Source organism: Aotus nancymaae, unplaced genomic scaffold, assembly GCF_030222135.1.
Source record: "Aotus nancymaae isolate 86718 unplaced genomic scaffold, 86718_ANA_hifiasm-v0.15.2.pri h1tg000108l, whole genome shotgun sequence".
NCBI lineage: Eukaryota > Metazoa > Chordata > Mammalia > Primates > Aotidae > Aotus > Aotus nancymaae.
The window spans coordinates 38,517,747-38,544,363 of record NW_026988523.1 but is presented as its reverse complement, the minus strand read 5'-3'; the positions used below and the strand labels follow the sequence as shown (position 1 = coordinate 38,544,363).

General features: G+C 39.0%; 1 long non-coding RNA gene across 1 annotated transcript; it reads left to right on the top strand.

Moving 5' to 3' along the window:
* The first annotated feature begins 2,379 nt into the window (after window positions 1-2,379).
* On the top strand, window positions 2,380-16,731 carry LOC105715526 (uncharacterized). Its single transcript, XR_001107056.2, has 3 exons — window positions 2,380-2,626; window positions 3,899-4,068; window positions 13,789-16,731. It is a non-coding gene; the product is annotated as an uncharacterized LOC105715526 (long non-coding RNA).
* The last annotated feature ends 9,886 nt before the right edge of the window (window positions 16,732-26,617 follow it).

Below are 26,617 nucleotides of genomic sequence, written 5' to 3'. Positions count from 1 at the left end.
GTTCAGACCCAGTCACTTCATGATTATACTTCTGTAATAGACTCTAAGTGAGAATTGCTTAGCTTAGACCCCACTATCTCCAGTAAGATAATAATACACAATGTTGTCACTTTAAGCTACTGTTTTGGGGTTGGGCAGCAATAGATAACTGGAACACTCTTTTGTAGAAGGATGCTACAGGAAATAGTTCTACAAAACTTTCTGGTGTATTCATTGTTGGGATTTTTGAGTACAAAGTTTACTACATCAATTTCTCTTGAATTTTAGTAACAAGAAAATCTGTATTTTCTTGAGCAATCAGTATACTTTTACTTTAATACATTTTTGCTTTGGTTGCTAGGAAGCTCAAAGCTGAATTTATGTCCCACTTTGTAAGTAAATAGGACCATCAATAATTTATTTCTGTGTGTTTGCTTTTTATTTGGCCTTATCTTACTTTTTTTAAAATTTTATCGTTTTTCTTTTAAAGACCTTAATATAGTGTATATATTGTCAAGTCACTTCCAAAAGTGAATGCAAATGATGTTGGGCTTTTGCTGAACCAGGGTGAGCTGTAAGATCATCCAGTAGATTAGCAATGATGGCTGAGACAGTTCTGGCATTTTATAACTCGTCAATGACCTTATTTGATAGGAAGAAAATAAGGCTCTGAAAACTGAAGTAACTGCTGAAATATACAGAGCGAGTGAGGAGCAAAATCTCAGCCCAGGAGAAGTTGTGTCTTACTACTTATTCAGCCATGTAGCACCCACTGGTCAGATACTGATTCTTTATTAAGTGTCAGCTCTGGGCCTGGTTGCTTGAGGATGGGTTGGTGATACAAAGATAAATAAGACTCAGCTGAGGAATTGAATCTCCAGATTATGCCTGGTGGGATATAGTACATGTGTTTAAATATAAAGTAATCTATGACATCAAAGAGGCACAAGCGAAGCTTTTTGAACGTTCAGAAGAACGAGAGATCACTTCCAACTGGGCGATCACGGAAGCTTCAGGAAAAAGCGATATTGAGCTGGGCCTGGAAGGATGGAAATGCTTCACACGTGGAGGTATTAGGAGAGATGATGGGGCGAAGGAGGAGAAGATTAGCTGCTGTGAGTTGAATACTGGGAATTTTAGGCCCTGTGGCCTTTGGTGGGGAAGATATTTTGAGCAGTAAGGATTGTGATACGTCTCAAATTACACCAGGCAAGTAGTTGCTTACTATTCTGTTTATGGGATCAGCCCTGCTAAGGGCATGCGACCTGCAAATGTGGAGGACGAGAGAGAGAGAGAGCGAGAGAGCGAGAGCGAGAGCGAGAGCGAGAGAGAGAGAGAGAGAGAGAACCCAACACGTGGGACTATGTTCTGAAGTAACTGCCTAAGACCTTTTATCAACAAATAGTTTTCAGGCTTTGGTATGATTCTATAATATTTCACAGCGCTGCAAACACGGGGCATTTCAGGACACCCCTGGGGAATGCAGCGGCATTCTCAGCTTCCTCTTAGATGGCCTTGCACTTCTTACAGCCTCCTTGTGACCACAGGAGCCTGGTGATCATGGAGCAGTAAGCCCAGCAAAGCCTGAGTGGGGCTCTGGAGGGACAGGTCTGCTGTTCTTTTCGGAGATTGATGGATTTGTTACAATTAGTAACAGGTGGTTTTCCTGAAATTCTGCAATTAGCTCTTGAAATTGGGAAACCTCAGATCACATGGGTAGGATATTGCTAACGAGGTGAAAACTTACCTGGGCGGTTTAAACAGGTTCCTGCCAGTTTCCTATAAGTAAAAGTTTAAATAATCCTCCTTTCTCAGGAAGACCAAAATCAATGTCTGATTACAGCAGAATTCAATGCCATCTGCCCGATTCTTCTAGGCTCACAAAACCCACAGAAGGCAGGAGCTCAGGTGGATGAACCATGGTGAACTGATTCAGAATGCAACTTCTCATCTGTTTTCCATAGAGTGTTTCCAACAGTATAAATCAACAATAATCACAGTTGCTACGTTAGTGTTGTGCAATGCTGTATAGCTGATAAATCACTTCCACCAACATGTCTTATCTAATCTTCATAAAAACTCAACGAGGTGAATATTGCTCTCCTACTTTTACAGAGGAGAAAACTGAGGCACAGGTAACTAAAGCAAATTATCTTAGATCTCTCGATGAGTGCGTATTAGTGACTAGAGTTTATGCCTGGTCTTAGAAGTAGAAGTTCATTTGTGCTCTTGAGCAAGGTCCAAAGATGAAAGGCAGGATTGGGAAATTGTGGGCGAAAGGGTGAGTTGAGAGCTGCATTGGGCAAACATCTGATTATCTAGGGAAAGGCTGTCTCCAGACAGGGACAATCTTTTACCAGGTCTTCTCTCTGCTTGGGAAGGTAATCAGTAGCAGAGATCCTCACATCTGGGAGTAACCAAAGTTATATGTTCAAATCCTTTATTTTTTCAAATGAGGAAGCGGAGGTTCAGTGAAGTTAGGTGGCTTGTAAAGACCCACACAACTAATGTGATGAAAATGAGATCGTTACCCAGTTTTCTACGGAATTTCTGCCACTGCATCTCGATGCTCTTCCTGTTTTACTTTTCTCTTCTTTCAATTAGATAGAAGTGTGTTTACAATGTAAAGTGATTGGGCATTTGTTAGGTAAGTGGAATAAAAGTAACAATTGCTACTATTCATTGAACAATGTGCTACGCTGTGTGCTAGATACTTTTCATGCATAATTTTTCATCTTCACAAGAACTCTGCAGTCTCTCTCTCTCTCTCTGTGTGTGTGTGTATATATATATATATATAATTTTGAGACGGAGTTTTGCTGGAGTGCAGTGGCGTGATCTTGGCTCACTCTAACCTCTGCCTCCTGGGTTCAAGCTATTCTCCTGCCTCAACCTCCCAAATAGCTGGGATTACAGGCACCTGCTACCATGCCCAGCTAATTTTTTTTTTTTTTTTGTACTTTAAGTAGAGACAGTGTTTCATCATGTTGGCCAGGCTGGTTTTGAACTCCTGACCTCAAGTGATCTTCCCTCCTTGGCATCTCAAAGGGCTTGGATTACAGGCGTGAGCCACCACACCCGGCCTTGCAAAGTCTCTATTTTTATCTCTGAGGATGTGGGGCCCAGTGATGAGGAGGGACTTACCAATACAATTTTGAGTCCGTGCTCTTTCCATTGTGCACTGGGGCCTCTGCTATAATTTATCTCTTGTCCTAGAAAACAGAAATATTTGAATTTTTTATGTGGTCAAATATCATTTTTTTTGGAAATCATTAAAATTTAAATTGTCTGTGTTTATTCCTACAACTATATCTGATTAAAAAGGGAGATAAGGGAGATGAATCAGTTATCACCTTTAAACAGTCTTTAGAAGTCTTGATTAATAAGTTTTTTTTAACGTGAAGGAAAACCAATATTTTTTAAGAACTGTAATTCAAGTCATACGCTTAAGTAATTGTTTTTAAAAGAGAGACTTTTGTTTTTAACCCTATTCCTCTAGCGCTCCAGCACAGAGTTCTAGAGGCACTTTTGTATTAATTAGTTCTTTTCTTCAAATTCGATTGCCTTTAGGAGAGCTAAGGATATTTATCATTTAAACTCAGAGTTTGGTATACTTGCTTTCTCTTAGCATCTGTGATATGCCTTCCAAATTGAAAAAAAAAAAGGGAAGCTTTTTTTTTTTTTTTCCACTTGGAAGACTTTAGGAAATGGGGAAATCTGAGCATTGTGCCTCCCAGGAAGGATTTGGATCACTGATGGGCAGTATGAAATTGCTTAGGCTTGGGAACCAGAAGGGAAAGTGTGCCAGGAGGTGGAAAAATCGTACTGACAGGGATGTGGCTGTTCCTGGCCAGTGTGCCCTGAAATCCTAATGTGACATAGGTGGCTAATTACTGGTTTAACTTTCTGGCCTTGTCAGACACTGTCTAGAGGTGTCTCAATGTGTCCTTCAACGTGATTCCAGATACAATACCTCCGTCATTTGACACCATCTCTTTTAACATGGATCCTCGGCTTCCGCCTGCACAGCCTGGCATGGTCACATCTCCCACAGAAATGGAGGAAGAGACTTCTTGCCTGAAACAGCAGGTACTTTCGTGAAGTTCATTGTGACGGTGCTTTTTATTTGGCTGTCTTGGCCTTTTACTTGTCTTCTGATCCTTGAACTGGGATTGCTCTCTGGTGCCTGTGGGTTTCCTGGTTTCTAATTGCCAGCTTGGTTTTTAACCTACACACTTAATCTGGACTCCTAATATGCATGTGATTTCTGACTGCTCATTTGGCTCAGAGCCTTATTGACTTTTCCTGTTCTCAGTCCCGCCTGTAATTCCTAGACTTGTATTTTTCTACCTGGCTTCCCACCCTGGCTCTGGGACTCTGTCAACACCAGTCTTGATCCAATAGAGAGACTCGATCTCATTGGGCAGCCAGGTAAACCAAAGGACTGGTGAAGGGGCTGACAAGCTCACACCTTCATCTGGCATTTTGCACAATTCTCATGGCCTTTCTGATCATGGAGTTGACTTTATGTAATAAGAGTTCAAAGAAGGCTTGAACAGAAAAACATTTTGTAATCAAGATGCAGTAATTGTTATTCTTTCCAGCTGTTGAGTTAGCTACACCTCTGTCAATTGTAACACAGAGTTCCAAATTTATATTGAATTCCTGTGGAGTCCTGAAATTGGGGTCAGTCTATGTTTCTAAAGAAGACCAGACATATTTCTGTGACACAGGATCTTTGATACAGAATTCATGGGTAATAATTTCTGCTGCTCCTTCCTTATTCTAAATGTGAACAAAAGTCAGTTTTTCACACAGGTGAAGTTACCAAAGTTGTAGTAGGTAAAGTTACTAAAGCTGTAGTAACTTTACTTGTGTGAAATCCTACCTTATCTCAATAGGATATCAAATAAGGAAGGAGAATTTCTACATTCAAGATAATGAATCCAAATCAAGATCTTCAGTTAGGAAAACCAGACTCAGTATCAGATCCTGGCATAGCTCTGGCACGTTAGGCATGTTGAGAATATACAACTATGGGTAACCTCTTGGGCAAAGGAGCTCAAGATTAATTTCTTGTCATTTTCCACAAATGTATCAATGCATCTGCACAGTAAAATGGAGTGGATTTTCAAATATCAGTTCTTTCAAACCGTTGTTCTTAAGAATTCACGTTGAGTTTATTTCTAGTATTTTAACTGATCATGACAGATAAGTCTGTGAGTCACTGTCATCTCTTAGAAGCTCATGACGATTTTAAGGGCATGTTGCAACCCCTTTTCTAACCAAAATCAAGCAATTCCAGGTGTGGCCCTTAAAATAGTTAATTTCCACAATGTTCCACTTTTCGTGCTCCACTTGCAGCTGATTTGTGAGCTGCAGGGTTTGGTGGGGTTGGGAATGCTGGCCTCAGGAAGGATTTGGGACAGTGTCTGGCAGTCACATGACTCAGCAGCGCTTCCTTCCCGTCATTAACTTGGCATTGACTGGACAAGCAACAGGGCACCATTCCAGGTTTGTGCCAAAATTCTCTGGTGTCCTTTGAAATCTTAAGCAACAATTTCCTACAGCTGTGCAACTCAAGAAGCCTGATAAACAATATGTTTGGCATTCTGTTCCTGGAACTCTCTTACAGAGGCCACCTATAGGTGTTCTAGAGTTGATTGAGGGACAGTCAGATGCCACAGAGGCTACCAACTAAGTCTGTGTGGCAATAAAACACATCCTATGTAAGCAGAGACAGAGATGAGAATGGGAAAATCCAAGCAGGATGTAGAAATAACTCAATGGATGTATCACTCAGGCAACCAAGGTCATGGAGAGCAGAATAAAGCACCAAGAAAACAGCAGTAACTGGAAGTGTTTGTGGTGATGTGAAGAAGGCCTCTGGAGGCACCCTGGAGGCCTCCAGGGTGAGTCAAGTCAAGCAATCAACATGTCAAGGTAATTTGTTAGCAGTTCTGGCTTTGGATCCAGGTGTATCAACCTGCCTGCTGTGATGTATGAAGACTGATAACCTGAGGAAACTTGGCCATAGAAGGACAGCAGCAAAGTGGCGCCTGCTCGGAACTGACAAGAGACACCACCTGTATCTGTACCTGTACCTGTAACACCTGCCCCATGAAGGCAGGCCCTAATTACAAGCCATTTATCTAGATGGAGGTTGGGTATGGCCTCTCTATATGACTACAGGATATTTCCAGGTTTCCCTGATCTTGCTGGGTAGTTCTTATGAAAAGAGGCTCTCAGAGAGCTGCAAAATAGTAATAAAGGCTTTAATGAAGGTGCATTTCTACAGGCCAAGCAGACACTAACTTGCCCTCTGAATCCACACACCACATGTGCCCACGCCTCACAATCTCAATCAGACCATACTGGTGGTGCACACTTTTCACGATCTCATTAACCCTGCAGTAACTCTGCTGTACGCTTGAACAATCTCATGGAGCCCAGACTGACTGTGCACAGTCTCACCTTCCCACTGAGCCCCCGTAGGTTATACACCACACACCACATTGTTACTCTCACACTTGGCTCTGTACATTTCTCACTCTTCTGCTAAACTCACACCCTTCACCATCTTAGTGATTTCATATCCACTCTGCACTGAGCTCAGCTGAGATCATATGGTCCACCTGATTGACTTCACACAGACTATACAATGCTATGACAGCACCCGCTCTTTGCCCACTCAATATCTGTTTTTCTATTCTTCCTAGAAATAAATTCTAGTTTTACTCAAGGTGGTGATATGCACAGCTAAGAGACAACATTTCCTAGACTTCCTTGCATTCTTATAACATTTTGTTATATGATTAAGTTCTAGCCAATGAGATTTGAACAGAAGTTTTTCGGTAGGACTTCTGAGAGAGTTCCTTGAAGTGAGACAAAATTCCGGGGTCTAATCTTTTGACCCTTAGTCTTTTCATTTCCCCTCCCCTGCCAGCCCCTTTAGTTTTGAAAACAGATAGGTTGGCCAGATTTCATCAGTCATCTTGTGACTTTGAGAATGGAAGCCACCTAATAAGAAGGGTTGGTCCATAAGTTGGAGGAGACCTGAGACCTTGATAACTTTATGGGGCAACAATACCACTTCCTGGGCCTTCTAATTTGACTTCTTTTATGGAAGAAGATAAGCCCTTAGTTCTGCTTAAGCCACTGTATTTGGGTCTCTGATACTTCAGGCGAATGCAGTTCTTACTGACGCAAACCCTCACCATTCTACTGAGCTCACCCTCACTATGTGTGTGCTTGTCATCCCCTGAGTCTACGTGTACCCTGTATATTGTCATTTGACTGGGATGGTGCATATGTGGAATAGCTGTCTTTTTTTTTTAATGCCAAGATGAGTCTCTGCACTTTTCTTTTGATTTAGTCACATAAAGTAAGATGGATCAGACTCTCTGAGGCACATAAATCACATTCTGTAAATGTCAATGGGGAGAGGCTAACCCAGTACAACACAAGTTGTACACAGGAATCAGTACTCAGGTGGTGCAGAGAGATGTTGGGATCAATGGTTCTTCTTCCCTGAGTGAGCACCAGATCGTGTCATGGTGATTACTTGTGCATCATGGATGCTGGGATAGGGTCCTCTGTGGCAAACATTGCCATTCCTTAGTGTAAATCTCAGTCTCACCCACTACACTTCCCAAAGAATATATTTGAAAAAAATTTGCACATTAATATATTTTCCTTACCTTGCACTTTTCCCTCTAAAAATCAAAAGGAACAAAACCCCAGGTAGGGAGACAGCAACTGGAAAGCAGGAAGTAGAAAGATGGGCTTACACGAGGGCTGAGTACAGGAATATGGTGCAAATGGTGCCCCTTGAGGGTGCAAAGCAGTGTTTCAGCTTATTCCCACCGCCACCTCATCTTCCATCCCAGCTGCTGTCAGAGTCTTCGGACATGGCCATGGTGACTCTGGTTCCAGGGCCTCCTTATCCTTTTGGGAAAAGCTTGTTCCCTGGGTGTTTGCAAAGGATGGAACAAAGGGAGGGTTCTGAAGGACAAGTTTTCAGGTAAATGGTTACCACAGCAAGGACTCTTCAGGGTGCAAGAAACAAGAAACAAGCTTGAGAAGAGTGTGCTTGAAACCTTTAGATAGAAAGCTGATACCTGGGCATAAAAAAAAATCACCTTTTCTTATCTCATCACAATTAAGAGGCATGATTTAAAACTTTTAAGCAGTAGATTTAGTATAAAAATGAAATAACATGTGAAACAAGGCATTCTTTGGTTCCTGGACTCTGCACATCTAGGCCTCTGCCCTTCTTAAGTAGTTGAGGTAGCAGAGGAACCAAAGGATACAACTCAACGACCCCTTTTGTAAGACTCTTGATGAGTAGCTATGACTGGCAGGTAGGGGCCCGTGACTCTTTGGCAGCCTCAAGGTGGTTCATCATACTTGGGGCTCGGAGGAAATTACATATGTGAGTCACAGTCACCCCCTATTTTGCGCTTTATGGATTCTACTTGGATTGGCCTTCACACAACTATCATTTCTCTAATAAATAACCCATGCTAATTTTTCAGGGATGGAATTCACACTTCCTTAACCTCTGTAGTCCCGCCTTCTGCCCTCCTTGCCTATTGCAGCCCTTGTGTGTTATTTTTATCAGTTTCATTTTAATGCTATACTCTATAATAAAGAAGCTGCTGCTTCAGTCTTCATTCTTCCCAGTCTGTCCCATATTGTCACCCGTGGGTAAGAACAAGTCACTTGGCCCTTGAGCTTCAGTTTCCTCATCTGTAAAATGAAGGTAAAGTGCGGCCTGAGGACCCGTAGCTCAAGCAAGTCACCAGCTGATACGTGATTAAGTGCAGGCCTGCATCCAGGTCTCCTGGTCCCCTCTCCAGTCTTTCCTATGACACCAATAGCTCACAGCCTGTTGTGAAATCAGATTAGATAATGTGCTGAAAGGCATTTATGCTCTGAAAAGTGACATAAAGATCTTTGCAATTATTGCTAGGGATTTATGCTCCTTAACAATCTTAGTGACAGAGTAAGGCCTCTGCTCTTAGAGAAAATTACTTTACTTCACCGTTCTGTTTCTCCTACAAAGCTCAGGGGAATGGCTTTCATCTTTGTAAAGAGGCAACTAATTCTTAAGAGGCTTTCAACCACAATTCAAGAAGCTGCTGTTGGTCTTTCCCAGTGTCTGAATCTTCTCCGATCTCACCGTGAGCTGGAGTTTGCTCTCCTTTGCCATGAGGGACCACAGTAATAATGGCATCCCTTTAGATATTCTCTCTCTCTCTTTCTCCCCCTGTCAAGAGTCACAAGGCTTCCATGCTCCTATTTTATATCTATATGGCTCAGAGCCAAGCTCAGATATTGTTGATTTCTGATGAAATGAAAGCCCCCCCTCCAAGGGAGGAAGATTCTGAAGAAAGAATAGTTTGGACTGGGTGCAGTGGCTCACGCCTGTAATCCCAGCACTTTGGGAGGCTGGGGTGGGTGGATTACTTGAGGTCAGGAGTTCAAGATCAGCCTGGCCAACATGGTGAAATGCAGTCTCTACTAAAAACACAAAAATTAGCCGAGTGTAGTGGCACGCTCCTGTAATCTTAGCTACTCGGGAGGCTGAGGCAGGAGAATCGCTTGAACTTGGGAGGCGAAGGTTGCAGTGAGCTGAGATCACACCATTGCACTCCAGCCTGGGTGACAGAGTGAGACTCTGTCTCAGAAAAAAAAAAAAAAAAAAAAAAATAGTTTGAAGAGACAGAGGCAAAAATGATTTTAGAGCAGGAACAGGACTCCTTCAGTGGGGACTTCATGAAGAGCTAGTTTATGGAAGGAGATAATATGGAGAGGCTAGCAGGAGAGGTATTGTGTTGTCACAGAGGGATTAATGCCATCCATGTGGGGGAGGCTTTTGTCCTAATGTCCTGGGCTGGTGGGTGCTGATGAAGCATTTCCCAAACCCCAGATGTGGCACTGGGGTCCAGAGCAGGGTCCCCATGGTGCCTCCTGGAGACGCCCCTCCCATTTGTCTCAGGCCCCGGCACCATACCAGTGCCATCTACACAGAGGCACTGGCTCCTTCTGCTCTCCTCCTCTCTGACCTAACAACACTTCAGAGGATCTAAGCGAGTTCCTGAGGGGAATGAGCTTCATTAAGAGGGTTTGGTCAGTAGAAACAAGAAAATTGTAGGACTTTTAAAACCAACTAAGTCCTCAGAAACCTTATAATTCAAAGCTTTTGTTGTATAGAGGACAGCAGAGGCTCAGAGAGGTTAAGTGACTTGTTGAGGCTTTTGTAGCTGAACAGTATCTGTATGAGGATGATAATGCAGATTTCTTGATTTCTAATTAAATGCTCTTTTTCTTACTGAATCTTTTTGTAATCAGGGGGAATACAGGCTTTTGATGAATATGGGGGGGTTAGGGCAAATTCAAGAATTACCTAATTTTATCTGGCAGTAGTAGCCATTTTAAAAGAAAATGGCGCTGAGGTAGTTTTCAAAAATGATCAGGGTCACAAAAATGCACATATAAATCGTAATGCCGCCGTCTACCTCTCCCAGGGCTCTCTGTTTCTCTTCCTGTTTATCATCTTACCTTCTTAAGAAACTGAAGAGCACAAGGAGGTACCCACAGGAGTCTCCCTCGCATGTTGACCTTTCCTCTTCTACTTTTATTTTGGTTCACAGACATGGGTTCTAACTTAAGCTCAGAAAGGAACAGAATAGAAAGGCACATTTTCTTCATCTTAATCTCTGCTGACTGATTTCCTTTGTGGCCAGGGAATATGGGCCTGGGCTTATTTCCAAGGCTATGTGTAACCAGGAACTAGAAATGGAAATCTTAGCATGTGTTCAACAGTTTTCTTCTCTTATTTTTAAGTATAATCTATTTAAAAGTATAATTCAAATAAATTCAACTAGCTTATGAAATTATAATATTAATGCACATTTTCATCCAGTGGTATATTAAAGGTGACCCATACGGGCTCACAAGAATGAACTGTTGTTCAAGAATTATTAGGAGCCTGTTAAATCATCTGTGGTTTGAAATCAGACATAGTGGTATAGAGTGTTCACACCATGGAAATCAGCAAATTCTATAAATCAGGCCCTTTTTTTTTTTTTTTAAATCAGTGATCCAGCTTGCCAGCACCATACTTTTGGCATGAGAGAATTTCCACTACTCAGAGGTAATCACTGTTAATTTTCTATGTAAACACCTAGAAAAATGGTTATTCACATGCCAGTGCATACACATGTATTATTTTAATTCATTTATAGAAAAAGAATCATGTTTTAGAAAGTGAGATCGTTCCATGTCAACACAAGTAGATCTAATTTACTATTTGAAATGATCATATAGTAAGCTATTATATGTTACACCATAATTTAATCAATTTCTTAATGATGATTGTCCTTCTTTGAGTTTCTACAAAAGTAGACCCTGAGGCATGGGCTTGCGGACAGACAGTTTATTTGGCCTGTGAACCCAGGAAGCACAAGTAAGACACTGAGCAAAGTAAAACAAGGAACTTTGCTTGTCTAAATCAGGGTCCAAATAAGGCCCTTGCATTTCATTGGTTGTATATGTCTCCGAAGTCACCTGTAATTGACTCCCCATTTGTCACATTTTTCCTTGAAATTTATGGAAGAAACTGGGTCACTTTCTTGACTGGATCTCCATGACATCATTTAACATGCTCCCATAAATTACTGTTGAATCTTAAGGTAAGATTTTTCTCAGTTTGATAATCGTAATAAAATAATGATATTGACTGTTAAGCTCCGTTTATTTTTATAATAAAATTATAAAAATTTTATTATTACAATTTTATTAAGCTCCACACTATTTTTGTAATAGACTTTATGTTTTAGAACAGTTTCAGATTTACACAAAAATTGAGAACCTAGTACAGAGAGTTCCCATATGCCCCCTCAGCCCCTCCTTCTGACAATTTCACCTCTATTGAACATTTTACTTTAGTATGGTACATTTGCTATAGTGAGTGAATCAAAATTGATACAGTGTTCTGAACTAAAGTCTGTAGTTTATTCATATTTCCTTGGTTTTTACCTAATATCCCCTTTCTATTCCGGAATCACATTCAGGATACCACGTTACACTTAGTTGTCAAGTTTCCTTAAGCCCCTCTTGGCTGTGACTGTTTCTCAGACTTTCCTTGCTTGTGATGACCTTGGCGATTTTAAAGAAAATTGGTCAGGCAGGTTGCAGGACATCCTTCTATTGGGATTTACCTTATGTTTTTCTCATGATTAGACTTGGGTATTCATTTCTGGTAGGAAGATACAGAGGTAAACTACCATTTTCATCTCATGACATCAAAAGGACAACCTATCAGCATGGTTTGTGACTGTTGATGTTGACCCTGACCACCTGGTTGAGATGAAGCTTGTCAGGTCCTTCTACTCTAAAGTTCCTCTTCCCGCCCCTCTTTTCCTCACTTCTGCACTATATGGAAGAATGTCACTATGTGCAGCCCTCACCTAAGGAGTGGGGGTTTCCCTTCCTTGCTAACTGACCCTCCTTGGAGATTAAGTGTGTATATAAATTATTTGGAGCTCTGCACTGGTTATTTGTCTCTTCCTTCCATTTGTTTATTCAGTCATGTGTTTATATCAATGCTGACCATGGATATTTATCTCATATGTTGGATTATAATCTAATACTACTTTATTTCCTTGCTTAGTTTTGGTCAGTGGGAGATCTTTTAGTTGGCTTCTGTATCCCTTTCATAAACCTTATCAATGCAGAGTTTTGTTTTGTTTTTTGAGCATTTCCTTAATTTCTGGGCTCCATTGGTTTTAAGGAATAGAAACTTAGTCTATTTATCTCACGTGATTGAGGGGGCATATTAACTTTCATGGTTGGAAGTACATAAAGATTTACTTCTCTTTTGTGACGGCTATCGTTACTTGACTTTTTAAAATCACATGAGTCAACAACATCCCATCCTTCCTTTTAGAAGTTTTTCTTCATTAACAATTGTTAATCGAGGCATCTAGTTTTTACTTTGTTCTTATTTTTCTAACCAAAGCTAAATTAAGAAAAAGCATGACTTATACTTTTATATTTCCATACTATTTCAGTGATGATGTAGCACTCTGATGGTCTTGGCTTTGTGTGTGTGTGTGTCTGTGTGTCTCTGTGTGTGTGTCTCTGTGTGTGTGTAGGCAGTTAGGTCTCAGTTCCCACTCCACACAAAGTCTTGTCTGCTGTCCCTGAAGCCAAGACCTGGGCAAGTAAGATAACTCCATGCTCTTAGTCTCTTTCACTGTGCCTTTCCTGTTCCTTTCTGTATTGTCTCTTGGGGCTTCCCTTTGTCATTTTGTAGATTAGCTATGCATTTAAAATTATGTTTGTTATTTTTTACCAGTACTTGTAAACCTTCTATAGTTTGAATTTTTCCAGTCTATTATATTGCCAGAAATGAAAGTGCTGTTCTTTACTCCCTTTTTAAAAATCCAACTTTTTATTTTGAGAAATAAAAAAAAATAAAAATTGCAAAATATTATTTCAAATACATTTTGTCCTACACACAGAACTGGAAACTCTTTGATTTATTCCATGAATATTTATGTGCCATACACTGTTATAGAAACTTGGGATAAATCAGCAAAAGAAAACAAAAATCTCTCTTTCCATAAAGCTTATATTCTAGCAGAAGAAAAAGGCAATGAATAATAAACATAATATACAATTATATTATCTGGTCTGTAGAAGGGGATAAATGCTCTGGAGAAATAAAATAATTAGAGCAGGATTTGGAAATCAAGAGTGTGGAAACAAGACTGACTTTTTTTTTCCTTTTAAAATAAGGTGATCACCAACAATAAACAAGGAGACAGCCAAATCATGAGCGAACTCCCATTCACAATTGCTACAAAGAAAATAAAATACCTAGGAATACAACTTACAATGGACGTGAAGGACCTATTCAAGGAGAACTACAAACCACTGCTCAATGAAATAAGAGAGGACACAAACAAATGGAAAAAAATTCCATGTTCATGGATATGAAGAATCAGTATTGTGAAAATGGTCATATTGCCCAAACTAATTTACAGATTCAATGCTATTCCAATCTAGCTACCAGTGACTTTCAGAATTAGGAAAAAATGCTTTAAATTTTATACAGAACCAAAAAAAAAGCCCATATAGCCGAGACGATCCTGAGCAAAAAGAACAAAGCTGGAGGCATCACACTACCTGACTTCAAATTATACCACAAAGCTATCAGAACAGCATGATACTGGTACCGAAACAGATATATAGACCAACAGAACATAACAGAATAGAGACCTCAGAAATAACACCACACATCTACCACCATTTGATCTTTGACAAACCTCACAAAAACAAGCAATGGGGAAAGGATTCCCTATTTAATAAATGGTGTTGGGAACAGCCCCAAATCTCCTTAAACTGATAAGCAACTTCAGCAAAGTCTCAGGACACAAAATCAATGTGCAGAAATCACAAGCATTCCTATACACCAATAACAGACTTAAAGAGAGCCAAATCAAGAATGGACTGCCATTGACAATTGCTACAAAGATTATAAAATATCTAGGAATACAACTAACAAAGGATGTAAAGGACCTCTTCAAGGAGAACTACAAACCACTGCTCAAGGAAATAAGAGAGGACACAAACAGATGGAGAAACATTCCATGCTCATGGTTAGGAAGAATCAATATTGTGAAAATGGCCATACTGCCCAAAGTAGTTTATAGATTCAAAACTATCCCCATCAAGCTACCTATGACCCTCTTCACAGAACTGGAAAAAACCACCTTCAACTTCATATGGAACCAAAAGAGAGCCCACATAGCCAGGTCAATTCCAAGCAAAAAGAACAAAGCTAGAGGCATCACGCTACCTGACTTCAAACTATACTACAAGGCTACAGTAATCAAAACAGCATGGTATTGTTACCAAAACAGAGATATAGACCAATGGAACAGAACAGAGTCCTCACAGGCAATGCCACACATGTACAACCAACTGATCTTTGACAAACTGGACAAAAACAAGCAATGGGGAAAGGATTCCCTGTTTAATAAATGGTGTTGGGAAAACTGGCTAGCCATGTGCAGAAAGCAGAAACTGGACCCCTTCCTGACACACTAAAATTTACTCCAGATGGATTAAAGACTTAAACATAAGACCTAACACCATAAAAACTCTAGAAGAAAACCTAGGCAAAACCATTCAGGACATAGGCATAGGCAAGGACTTCATGACTAAAACACTAAAAGCATTGGCAACAAAAGCCAAAATAGACAAATAGGACCTAATTAAACTCCAGAGCTTCTGCACAGCAAAAGAAACAATCATTAGAGTGAACGGCAACCAACAGAATGGAAAAAATTTTTGCAATCTACCCATCTGACAAAGGGCTAATATCCAGAATCTATGAAGAACTAAAACAAATTTACAAGAAAAACAAACAAACAAACCCATTCGAAAGTGGGCGAAGGATATGAACAGAAACTTCTCAAAAGAAGACATTTATGTGGCCAAGAAACATATGAATGAAAAGCTCATCAAATTCACTGATTGCTCCAAATGTGTCCTTATTAAAGCAAAAGTACTCAGGATAGATCGCACATTGCATTTCGTTATTATGTCCCTTTAGACTCCTTCATTCTGAAAGAGTTCTTCCAGCTGTCTTGACTTTCATGATATTGGCACTTTTGCAGATTACAGGCCAATTGCTTTGGAGAATGTTCTTCTTTTGAGGTTTATGGGATGCTCCCTTGTCATTAGAATCAGGTCACATAGTTTTTGGCAGTAATATCACAAAATAGGTGCATTTTTCTCCTCGTTACGTCTAGTCACTGGTACATAATTTGAATTTGTCCCATTATTATAAACGAATGTAGTTCTGGATGCCTGTTGCTTGCAGAATCCAATTAACAAGAGTGAGGTCTGGAAGAAAGAAAGTGGTTTTCTTAACCAAAACTAATACTGGGGAAGTGGCCAGATTCCCAACCAAAGCAACCACTTTGAACTTCTGAGGAGACGGCAAGGGTTCAAAAAGAAGGGACTTGATGGGGAGGCAGGCAGGAGTTGTGCTGAGTTCAGGTATATATGTCTTGTTTCGGTGGCTATCTGGGTCTCAGTCCACCTCGAGTGTGGGCTGGAATCATCTCAGCAATGGCCATGTTGTTGACTAGCTGTCTTGAGTTAATAGGTGGAATTCTGCAGCTGCATTTCCAGGCTTTGTCTGCCACAAGATTAGCCCCTGGAACTTCTAAGTAAGCATACCGTTAGATACAAGCATACAGTTAGATAAATGTTCATGGTGTAAGAATGTATGGTGAGAAAGGGAGCAACATGGTGTTTTACAGAAAGTACACTTCGAGGCTGTATGTTAAGACTAAGGAGAATAAAAACAAAAGAAAAAAACAAGATTGCATTTTGCGACCCAAGAGAAAGGAAAAGAAAAGTTTTTGAAATGCATTTTGAAGTTAACTGCCTGGTTATGTTATTGATGATACTAACTTTGATCGCTTAACTAATGTGGTTATCTGCTAGGTTTTACCACTATAAAGTTACACATTTCCTCTTAACAAGGAGTTTTTGGGGAGGTAGCTTAAGAGTATATAAATCTTTTCCTCATCAAACTTTCACTGACTAGTTTTATTCATTTTCCAATTATGGGTGGTCCTTGAACAATGTGGGAGTTAGGTCCCCTCCCCATACCTCTATAGTCAAAAATTTGCATACAACGTTTGACTTCCCAGAAACTTAACTATTGATAGCCTACTATTGACCAGAAGGCTTTCAGTAATATAAATAATTGCTTAACATGTATTTTGTGTTGTATGTATTACATATTGTATCCCTACAATAAAATAAGCTACAGAAAAGAAAATATCATTAAGAAAATAATAAAGAGAAAATATTTTTACTATTTATTAAGTGGAAGTGGATCATTGTAAAGGTCTTTATCCTCACCATCTTCATGTTGAATAGGCTGAGGGAAAGGAGGAAGGGGAGGGATTGGTCTTGTCTCAGGAGTGACAGAGGTGGAAGAAAATCTATGTATAATTGCACCTACACAGCTGTTCAAGGGTCGACTGTAGTTTATATATCTGTACTATAAAGTATATGGATATTACTTGTAGCAGTAATGAGCTGTATTCAACATCAGTTTTATTTTCCTCCCCTCCCTTTGAAAAACGTAATTTCTGAGAAATCTTGTTCATGTGAATAAGTATATGGGATCAGAACAATTATAATAGTTCCTTCGCTTAATTCGTTGAATTCCTTCCAAGTTGCATGCCCCAAATCACAAATTCTCTGTCATAAAAGTTACATATACTATTCGATTGTGGACAGATTCTTCTTAGATTTGCTGAAAACAAAGAAATAAAAAACCGCCTGACTTGCAAAAGGATGTTTTCCAAGTTTTGATTTTTTTTGGAATTATGTTAATAATATATTATCAAGACTTAGTAAATGACCCTTAAACATATTAAAATTTATTAAATGACCCTTGATTTTATCTACTGCCTTTTAGAGGTAACTGCTTAACCTTGAAGGTTTTGCAAAGTTTAGGTATCAATTTTAATATTCCTTTGCTAATATAATATTTTGATAATATGCATTTATTATGTACTTTTTGGGGAAGAGTGAAAAATCTTACATCTAGGGATTTAACTCAGTCAATTTTTGGAAATTATCTACATTTTAAGCTAATGATGGTGAGCTACTAATTACGCCAGGGCAGCAGACATAAACCTTGACTGCCCTGGGAAAACTGAGACATATGTTTACCTTTTTAATGAGCAAAGCCACAATTCATTGTCAAACCAATCAGCCAAATCAACTTCTTTTCTGTCAGGAAAAGTCTGACTCTGACTTCATTTTCAATCCAAATAAATATGCCATTATGCATCCCCATGACAACCATCTCACTTCTGAATGCAGCAACTAGCTGGGGATCAGATGATCCCACTTCCTCACACATCAATTTAAAAAGATGCAAGTTTAACTCCCTTGATTTTATAATATTTACAATTTAAATGGCAACATCCAGTACTCCCTAAAAGTCAAAACTCTACTTTTCGCAACCAAAGCTTGTTTATCAATAAAACCATGTTCTCAAGCTAAAACAAGTTTTAAAGGATGGGCAAAAGACATAAAACTTCATTTTTGCACAGTCATTGTAACAATCAGGACCAATTATGGAATTCATGGGGCCCAGTACAAAATGAAAATTTGAAGTTTTTTGTTAAAAAAAAAAAGGATTTCAAGATAGTGACAACTGACCATTAAAGTCAGCATGGGCTCTTTTAAGCAGACGTCCCTTCTAAGAGCAGGGCTGTGTGTGTAGGTGTACTGCTCTCATAGCCACAAAGCTGGCCTGGGCAACTATTTTGTTCAGAGACCTTTAGTCTCATTTCTAGTGTAAGCCAAATAAATGTGAATAAAAGTTTTTGAAATATAAAAATAATATCAAGTACTCTTTGCAGTTTCCCCTCTATAAATACGAACACAATTAACTGGGAATGCTTGAAAATATTCTGTGGATTTTCCTATCAGTAAGGCATACCTTATCTATCACAATCTTTAGTATAATCTGGTGAGCAATTTCTCAGTGCCACAGTTTCCTCATCTGTAAAATGGAGATAGTGGGAGATAATGTTGTACTTACCCGGAATTGGAAGGACTATTTAGATTATTATGAGAATGCATGTAGACCAGTGTCTGGCTTGCGGTTAGTGCTATAGAACAGTTGTTGTCATTCTTATAATCATTACGATTATTATTTGATTATTTCATCCATTATTTAAGCTACAATAATGTCAGAATAGGGAATGTATTTAAGGGCAATGTAAAAATGCAACTGGCAGGTAAAATCTTTTTCCCTATCAACAGCATACTATGTATTATAATAGTTTCCATATTTATGTAAAATTTCACTTTTCACTGGGAAAATAATGAAATTAGTTAGCAATGCTAATCTTTATGAGGATCTCCAATCCAACCCTGATAATTGAATTTAAATGTCAAGCTTACTGATAATTTTCCTAGTGCCCTTAGCTTTCCTCACAAAGAATTAATTGATTTAATTTTAGAATCTGAATGTTATGTAAATAAATTGCTGTATGTTACATGAGAGATATTTCTCATATTATTGTTTGGTGATGCTTTGTGTGAGCACACAAAGTAGAATGGTTATTATTAGAAAGAATAACATGTCCTGTGACTCCTCGTGCTTAGTGTTCACGTTTTGCTTTCAGTTCTACTTTGGTCGTCCTTGGAACTTGGGTTGAAAAACTTTCCTTGTATTTTTATTAAAACCTCAAACTGCTGCTTTTTCTTGTGTCCAGGAGAATCCTCATGTCTGTTTTCTTCAACGCCTTGATTTTTTTCTTACTGGAATCTTAGCTACAGATTGGCAAATTTTAAAATATTTAAATCTTACAGAATGCCAACTCTTCTGACTAGAAAGTGACAGTGCAATTCATAGCTGAAATCAAATTTCTGTGAAACGTATCTGTACTAGAAAAGAAAGCACCACTAACAGTGGCTTAAAACAACAGAAATGAATTTTCTCACAGCCTAGAAATCTGAAATCAAGATGTGGGCAGGGCCATGGCTTCTCCGAGAGCTGCAGGGAAATCCTTCCTTGCTTTATCCTAGCTTTTGGTCGCTTGCTGGCAATCTTTGGCATTCCAGCAGCATCATTCCAGTTGCCGTCTTTGTTGTCACGTGGTGTTCTCCCTGTGTCACTATGTCTTCCCATGGCCATCTTCCTATGAGAACACCCGTCATTTTGGATTGAGGCCCACTCTACTTCAGTATGACCTCATCTTAACTAATTACATTGGCAACAACGCTATATTCAGATAAGCTCACATTCTGAGGTACTGGAGTTTAGAATTTTAGTATCTATTTTTAAAGGGCCATAGTTCAATTCATCAGAACTTCTAATTCGAAATTATTTTTTTTTTGGAGACAGAGTCTCACTCTTGTCACCCAGGCTAGTGTGCAATGGAGCGATCTTGGCTCACTGCAACCTCTGCCTCACAGGTTCAAGCGATTCTTCGGCCTCTGCCTCCCAAGTATCTGGGATTACAGGCATCTGTCACCATGCCTGGCTAATTTTTGTATTTTTAGTAGAGACAGGGTTTCACCGTGTTGAGCAGGCTGGACTCAAACTCCTGATCTCAGGTGATCCACCCACTTTGACCTCTCAAAGTGCTGAGATTACAGGTAGAGCTACCATGCCCAACTGCAAAAATTTTTATATCAAAAAATAAAATTTTACTTACATCACAATATTTTTCATTATAACTAAATATACAAAAGAATTTTATTGATGAATAATTAATCATATATTTTCAAAGAATACATCTTACTACTTAGATTTATACTTCCAAAGACTATTATAAAAACAACTAAGTGATAAATTATGGAAAGAATCTTGTGCATAGATTACTAAAATCAGCAAAGTCCATATTAAAATGATACAGCTAAAAATTTATAAAATTATAAAAATTAGATAACATATAAATTGTGCTCTTTCTTGTTAATTAATCTGTAATAATCCAATGTGATGTGAGACTAAAATTTTAGGAAGCGAAAAGTACCATAAAAGGCATGACATTTCTTCAGAAAATGTGTGTGAACACATATATCTAATTCTGGAGTTTGGCTTTTGGGTATAAGTAAATCGGAATCATGTATTAATATCAGAAATCATTCCACTAACTTTATTGGACATTGTGATTAAGCTTTATCCATTTGAAGAAAACGGCATATACTCTAAAGGCTAAGTCGTCTGAAGGCTACCATTGGGTGTGCTTTTTTTTAGTAGCATGGGAGAAGGGTCATGATGAAACAGGACCAAGGGAAGGACAGCTTCTGAGAGGGCTTAGGAACAGATGTGTACTCAGATGGCTCAGTTCCAGAAACAAGTTACATGGAATCCAAAGATCTAGAAATGGATTCATTTGGAAATTCTTTGTGCATCCAAATATCATGTGAGTATCTTTGCTTGGCTAAGCCTATGCCGCATGTGGAGCCTTAGCAGCAAAAGTTCTGGACAATGTAGTTTTTAACTTTCTAGGTATGTCGGATTAGGAAGGCAAGCTAGAAGAGAATGTGGGTCTCGACTGAACCAAATTAGTTTACAGAATTAACCACCATGGACTTCCATGGGAATTAGCAACAGAGTTGCCCAGTGCTTCATGCTGCACAGACTCAACACTAAGTCTGTGGTGTGTATCTGATACTGAACACTGTGCTTTATAGATCTGGAATTGGAGTAGCTTGGCCATGGGTATATAGTCTAAGCCCTCCTTCCTGTGAAACATGTAAGATTAACTCTCAAATTCTATAGCCAGAGGTGATGAAATGTCCCTAACACAGCTTGGCTTTCTGTCCCCACCCAAATCTCATCTCAAATTGTAATTCACATGTGGGCGAGTGGTCTGGTGCGGGGGTGATTGAATCATAGGGGCAGATTTCCCCCTTGTTGTTCTCGTGATAGAACTCTTATGTTTGATAAGTGTGTGGCTCTCTCCCTTTGCTCTCTCTTTCCTGCCACCATGTAAGATGTGCCTTGCCTCCCCTTCACCTTTTCCCATGATTATGTTTCCTGAGGCCTCCCCAGCCATGTGGAACTGTGAGTCAATTTAACCCCCCCGCTTTTTTTTTTTTTAAATTACCTAGTCTCAGCTAGTTCTTTATAGCGTGTGAAAATGAACTAATACAGACCCTATTGGTGAGTATCTAAATCATAAAACTCATAAAGAATGATGCCTGCAAATGACACTTGAAAGAATCCAGACAACTCTTTCTATGAGGGCTTTATCAGATTTCATGCCACTTTCAAGGTTAGTTATTTTTAGTTGCTTACATCTATTTCATTGGAACTTATTGCAGAAACCAAAACCAAAACCAAAATCTAAAATGAAAAAGTCTATGAATTTACTTGGAGGAGAACAGCAAATATGTGGAGTGGAACTAATGAGACACAATGCTTCTGTAGCTAATTGAGTGAGAAATCCAAGAGATTGAGTAGTTCTTTGAAGAAGAGACACAATGGCTCAGTCGAGTCTGCAAGAGGAATGTCAGGGTTGTTGGTGTCTTAGGTCAACAATTTTAAAGAACAACATTGGGCAGGATGGTTGCAAAGCAGGCTTTCAGATTTTCTGTTTGTTAGTGAGCATTCCTGAGCCTTCCTCCATCATCACTGTTCTGGCAGATCTTCTGATCCCTGCCGTAGTGGATGTATTTTGGGTGTCTTTTCAGACCTTTTCTTCTGATAACAGATCTCCTACCCAGCATCCAAGGATGGTTTCTGGCAGCCGTGTTGCTATGATGTGCTCTTAAATCCTGACGACAGCAGATTAGATCTGATGGTGATCTCCTGACCTAATCTGGACTAGGTGGATGGTTCCTCTGTTTATAATTGTGAATTAAGACTGAGAGGTTCTCCTTCAGTTTCAGCAGGATTGAAAGATGGAGAGAGAGAGAATTTCTTGTATTCCTAGTTTTAGTTCCTCACAAGAAATATCCCTTCAGTAAACCCTTTCATGTTTATGTAATCTATTGCTCAAATTTCTACTGAAGACTCCTATACAATATTTCTTTCACCATGGTATTCTACCACTAAGAGACTTGCATTAGCAGGTTTTAGGTGAAACAGCTGTTTGTTGAAGATTTCCAGGAACCCAAATTTTTTTGCTGTAGAGAGTTTCTACGTCAGAATATGGCATATGTTTTTCATCCAATCTTAAAGACAGAAAACCCTTGTAAATAATCTCATAAGATTTGAAGTCTCTTTGGGAAAATTTCTCAATGCCAGCATTTCTTCTATAACATGCCATATTAGAAAGTAACCTCCTATTCTCCAAAATTATGGAAAAGACGACAGGTATTATGGGTAAAAGACGGTTTGGAATATACCATTCAAAACTTATGCAATGGTGTAACTGGAGCAATTTCAAAAATAGTAACTATCTTAATAAAACTATTTTCATGAATAAGCTAAGTCATCATACACCAAATATTGAACTTTACCTAAAAAAGAACAGGTAAATCTCACCTGATAGAAAGGCATATAAAGAAATACTGAGTGATGGAAATGCAAGGCCAGTGCATCACGATCAGAGGGTACAGCATGGTAGTTACTTCTAAGATGGAGCTCATGGCCAGATGGTTGGAGAGGAAGAATATTCAGTTCCGCATTTCTCCAGCTTGCTGTATTCCTCGGTGTTAGTGTATTTTGTGATTATTGCTGGTACTTGGTTGTGGAAAATAGCAACTGGTTGAGAAAAACAATGATGCACTGTCTGTGTGACACTGCTGTCATCCCCCCACCTACCAGTCATAACTGACTTGGTTCATGTTACACAGAAATAAATGCTATGGCTGAATATAGTGATGACCAATGCGGGGTAGTAGGGGGGTCTTATCTTGAAGCTACGTTTGAGTAGCAGGCACATTTTATTTATTTATTTTTTACTTAAATGGAGTCGTTGCCTCCAGAACTGACTCTGGCTCTGTTAATTACGTAAGAAAATGATGTAGCAGGAAGAAATGCTGCTCCAGAGAGTTCCCAGATGCCCTTCACCAAATTTTCCCTATTATTACCATCCAACCTTACCATGATACATTTGTCAAAACTGAAAAATCAGCATTGGTGCATTACCATGAACTAAACTCCAGTCTTTTTCCAGTTTTTTTTTTTTTTTTTTTTTTTTTTTTTTAAATATAGAATCTCACTTTGTCTCCCAGGCTGGAGTGCAGAGCATGATCTTGGCTCACTGCAACCTCCACCTCCAAGATTCAAGAGATTCTCCTGCCTCAGCCTTCCAAGTAGCTGGGATTACAGACGTGTGCCACCATGCCCAGCTAATTTTTGTATTTTTAGTAGAGATGGGGTTTCACCATGTTGGCTAGGCTGGTCTTGAACTCCTGACCTCAGGTGATCCACCTGCCTTGGCCTCCCAAAGTGCTGGGATTACAGGTGTGAGCTACTGTGCCTGGCTGTCTTTTTCCAGTTTTTTAACTCATGTCCTTTTCCTGTTCTAGGATTTAATCTAGGATACCGCATTCCATTTAGTCATCATGTGTCTTTTGGTCTGTGACAGTTTCTCAGTCTTCCCTTGTTTTTTTAAAAACCTTGATAATTTCGAGGAGTACTGGACAGGTATTTTGCAGAAAGTCAATTTGGGTTTCTCTGATATTTGTCTTCTTGTTAGACTGGAGTTGTGGGTATTTAGGATGAATTATCTATTGTTTTAAATACCCATAAACAAATAGATATATAGATATTTATGTATGCTATATAATCTTGTTTTGAATTTTAAAAGCCAACTATGAGATGCCATTTAAATAACTTTTTATAAATTATCTTTTAAACTCGATATTGTATTTGAGATATATCCTTTTTGAATATTTTTTTGCTATAATGTGATATATGTGTTCCTGAAAATCCTCATCTGCATAATTATGCACTAAAAATAACAGAGCTTGTGGGATAATTAGGCCTATAGATAACTAGGGACAGACCACTCAAAACCTATGAACTAACACACCAGAGGGCCAGCATGAACAGTAACAATCCCAGCAAAATTATTAGCACTGTGAAGACTTCTCAGATGTGTTCATCAGCCTCACAACTAGTTGCTCTTTTGCAGCCTTCAGCCCAGGATGCCCACAACCTCTTTTGAGGTGTATGTCTTTTGAGGGATATCACTTCTAATTGAGGCTGGCTTCACCAAAATTTAAAATCTGATAACGAGTGTGGCTTTCATCATCAATAAAACAAAAGTTGAACACAGAGAGAAATGTCATGGCAGCTTCTTCATCAGCACTTGCCACATCACAATAAAGCTTAATGCTGTGTAATGCATAATAATTTCTGAAGCCACTAAACTATCTACTGTATGCATTAACAGTTACTAGGTAGAATTTTCAGCCTTTATCTTAAAATATTTATAAATATTACTAATGATTTTACTTTAATTGTGAGAAAGCGTGAACTTTAGTTCTTTACCACATTAACCTGTTAGGGAAGATGGTATATGAATAAATACAACTTATATGTTATACTGGCAGTATTCTTTTATTTATGTAAATTTTTATTTTCATATTTTAATTATGTATGGCCTAATTTGCATCCAAACCCTTGTATTTGTTGCAGAGCAGGATATATACACATCTTTTTTATTCTTTTTAACTTTGGTATGCCGTTCCTTCATATGAATATGTGTCTCCCAACTGATCAACATTTGAATTCCTTCTATTTGTTTTCCCAGTAACAAGCAGTGCTGCAAAAAATTTCCTTGTCTTTGTCTCTGAGGGAATTTTTACAGGTTATATTCCTAGAAGTAGAGTTACTGGATCATAGGGTATGAATATATTTAATGGAATGTATACATTAATTTGGGGAGCATTAACACTATTATGACGTTGGGTCACTCAATGGATGTGGTCTAGGTCTCCATTTATTCATTTTTATGTCCTTTAGTAACATAATATAATAAATTTTATAAAATTGTTGCACATTTCTGTAAGACCTACTCCAGGTGCTCTGTGTGTCTTATTGATAATGTGACTGGGATCTCATATGTCTTATTTTCTAGTTGGTTTCTGCTATAAGAAATCTATTCCTTAGTGTGTTTTGTGATTACCTTATACCAACACAAATGGTAAACTCCCATGGATTCCAATAGTTTATGTGTAGATTTTCTAGGATTTTTAACATAGAGAATCATACGTGTAAATTATTGTACACTTTTCTGATCATCAGACCACTTTTTTTTCTTGTATTGCTGCATTGGGTTGGACAATGCAGACTGATAGTAGGCATCTTGCCATGCCCTTATCTCTAAAGGGAAGTTTCTAAAATCTCATTTTAAGTATGATATTTGCTGTAGGTTTTTAGTAGAAATTGTTTTTACTCTTGAGTTAGTAAGAAGGAGAAATGATGAATTTAAAACATTTTGACATCTATTGGAGGCCTTATGATGTTGGTCTTTAAGTCTGTCCTAGAAGTATACATTACATTGGTAGGATTTTTTTTTTTTATCTTAAACCACCCCTGCATTTCTTAGGAAAACCCTTGAGATGTAAGTGTGAAATATTTTACCTTTTCCAAGATGACCCTCTGTAGCTGGCTACACAGAAAAGGTGCTGGGCTACTGTAAATCACAATGGAAATCACTTAGGCAACCAATCCTGGTCAGCCGCAAGGCTTAGACACCTAGCCCTCGGTCATCAGGGGATGGCTGTTAACTCTCGCTATGAATGTTTTTGTGCTTCATCTTTTCTAAGCTTGCTGAGTCATTTAGCTGCAACTACAAGGCGTGGATCTCAGCCCCCAGCCACACCAGGGAAAGGCAGATACCCACTCAAGCTATGAATGCTAGGTTGTCACACCATATTGCTATGGTTTTGTGGCCTATGGTCACACCAGGGAAAAAGCTAGTACTTTTTAAATCTTGCAGCCTCGTAGCTCAAGGGTCCCTCTCCTAGATTCTGATGTTCTGTGCTACCAGATCCCTGAGTATAGTCCTAGAATATGATGTTTTATGAGGGCCTCTCACAGCTCTGACTGTGGGTGTCCCCAGTAACTGCTGCTCCAGTGGGCATGCGAGTGTTGCCTAGCCATTTT